The sequence below is a fragment of the Hippoglossus hippoglossus genome, chromosome 21 (assembly GCF_009819705.1).
Source record: "Hippoglossus hippoglossus isolate fHipHip1 chromosome 21, fHipHip1.pri, whole genome shotgun sequence".
Taxonomy (NCBI): domain Eukaryota; kingdom Metazoa; phylum Chordata; class Actinopteri; order Pleuronectiformes; family Pleuronectidae; genus Hippoglossus; species Hippoglossus hippoglossus.
The window spans coordinates 12,279,950-12,281,337 of NC_047171.1; positions in this window are offsets into that span (position 1 = coordinate 12,279,950).

Genomic DNA, 1,388 nt, shown 5'->3' on the forward strand with positions numbered 1-1,388 from the left:
TTCCAAACCCTGGACAGCTGCTCCGCTGACTGAAGGCAGCGCTGCTGCGCACTGCGCATGTTCTCTGAGGCAGGAGCCAAATTCAAAGAGGAGCCACGTTAATGAGCAGCAGCTCACAGAGGAGACCATCGTGACATTATGCTACAGCCATTATGAAGTATTAACTATCTACATACACTGTGCTGGAACTGACTTCTTCTGCCCTGCACTGTGCACGTGTGGCACATTCTGATATCATTATCTGATCTGTAAACAGAATTAAATTATGTTTATTAAATGAAAATTGTTTTAAATACGTGATCAGCTTTACACATGAATTGCTTCACATTGGTCTGTAGATTTGAAGAATAACCTCAATATGGATCTACAGTACTTTGTTATTCAAAATGACCTGAATTAACCTCAAAACGTATCTTGACCAACCTACTGGAATACTCTCAACTGGTTTAGTTCCACGGGTCATTATGCTGCGTATTTGTCGCCATAAAAGTAATAATTTGACCCACTGTTAAAAAAAATGTTTTTTGCTACATCAAGGCCTGAGATTGTTTATGTGTATGAATCATCTCTGTCTCACGAATGTTGTGTCCAGTTGTTGCAGTAGTTCTGCACATCCTCAGAAATCCATGCTGTGTCCCTAAGCCGCAATACACACATGAACACTAGGGGGAGTGTGGGGGCAGATCCTTGCCATTAGCACAATGTTGTTGATTTAAGGGCCTCACATATCTCACGCTGGCGCTGGGATCCTTTTATTTTTGGTGCTATCTTAGTGTTGCTATGTTATATTTTTGAAGTTCTGTAAGGTCAGATTTTTGTGATGAGTCCTCTAGTGGAATACTCCAGTAACTCGCATAATACAAGTGTAATGGCAAGCATGTGAACAGTTACGCTCTCAACACCTCTGGTTTTCTAGGTGAACGTGTGGCTAAAAAGAAAGAATATCTAGCCTTGGGAGTTAATACTGATACCTATCTTATACATGACAACTAAATGAGGAAATAGATCTGAAATATCAAAGCCGATCATAGCTTAGCATAAAGATTAGATATGAATGGAACCTGAAGCTGCCGCAGGTTGCCTGGAAACCATACAGCAAGGATAGAAACCTGCCAGGAAAGATTCCCTCTGTAAAACTACTGTTTGTTGTTGATAGACTTTGGTTTTTGTATGGATTCAACTAATACATTAAAATGCAAATTATGGAACTGTAGCAGTGATAGTGGGCAGATTTGATTACTTTTAGACCGACTAGCTGTCTCCCCTGTTTTAAATCTTTATCCTAAGCTGTACTAGCCAGCTGCTGGCGGCTCAATCTTTAGCAGGCAAATGTGAAGGCTGTATCAATCCTCTCAACTCTACCAAAAAATGTAAAAATACCTTGCTTT